Raw genomic sequence first — 1,528 nt, 5'->3', positions numbered from 1 at the left:
TGTAATCTTTTGATAATAAATCTAGTACCATTACAAAGACCCCATTTACTATTAAGATTTGTCAGTAGTATGATGATTGCACCTACTTTCAATTTTAATTTATGACACGGCATTCCCGAAGGAGTAATATTATTAAGTAATTCGATGGGAAAATTTTTCTTTTCAGCATCATTTATGGAATCATCACTAAAATATGTGTGACAATCTCCATTGAGTATATCCAAAATTTCTTCATTTAATTTTTGAATGTGCTCATTTTCTGGACAAAGACTCGCATGTTTAGATATATTTATAATATTATCTATAGATATATTATTTCCAAAGGTAGCTTCAATAATAGATCCATTACAAATCATTTCATAGGGTATTTCAATAATATCCATTCCTAAATGAAAACTGCTATCAAGTTTGCCATCTCCAAGTTTTACTAACCATTCGTTATAAGCAGAATCCTCTGATCTCATATTTGTTTTAAGAGACAACTTTATGAAACATCCTCAAACATTGCAGTACTTTAAACTCATTTGTACTATGGCCGATCTGCGGTACAATACTGAGACATTGTCGAAAATCCCCTTCGAGAAGGAGAACTTCCCCACCAAATGCAACATTCAAATTCATAATTTCTCTTAGTAATCTGTCTATGATGTTTATAGCATGACTGGATGCCATGGTGCATTCAACAATAATGAGAAGTTTGGCCTTTTTAAAGGTTTTAGCAACTTCACTCTTTATATTGAGTCTAGAAATTGAAGTTTCTTTTAATGGAATTGGTAATTTATATTGGGAATGAAAGGTTCTTCCACAGAGAAGTAAATTTATAGCAATTCCTGTAGATGCTGTGGGTAAAACAGTACCACATGACAGCAGGCAGAGCCATGTCCCAGGCCAGGGATGCACGCAGGCAGTGTTACGTCAGCACTGGGCAGGGATGAACACAGGTAGTGTCATATTCCAGGTCAAGGACACAGGCAGGCAGCGTCACTTCCCTGGGCAGGGATACAGGCGGGCAGCTTCACCTCAACACTGGGCCAGGACGCATGCAGGCAGTGTGACATTAGTGCTGGATAAGCCTGTGTGAGCCTCTGCTGGGGGCAGAAGTCCCCGCCCCCATCCCCGCCCACCAGCTCCTGCCTGCTTGGCAGTGTGTTGACTGGTTGTGACTGGGACACTGTTAGGACCAATTAGCATATTACCTCTTTATATATATAGATTATTGATAGATACTTATTTTTTGCCATTTTAAAACTGTATGCCTAGGTTTCCCTCTCTATATATTTCTTCTTCTCATTATAGCAACCATTTAGCATTTCTGGTAGTGTTGGCTTGGTGGTGATGAACTCTCTTAGACTTTTTATTTGTCTAGGAAGTTCTTTATTTCACCACCTCTTTTGAATGATAACCTTGCTGGATATAGTAATCTTGGTTCCAGATCCTTGCTTTCCATTACCTTGAGTACTTCATGCCATCCCCTTCTGGCCTGTAGAGTTTCTGTTGGGAAATCAGCTGACAGCCTAATGGGAGCTCC

This window comes from Myotis brandtii, unplaced genomic scaffold, assembly GCF_000412655.1.
Source record: "Myotis brandtii unplaced genomic scaffold, ASM41265v1 scaffold615, whole genome shotgun sequence".
Taxonomy (NCBI): Eukaryota; Metazoa; Chordata; class Mammalia; order Chiroptera; family Vespertilionidae; genus Myotis; species Myotis brandtii.
This window is presented reverse-complemented; position numbering follows the sequence as displayed.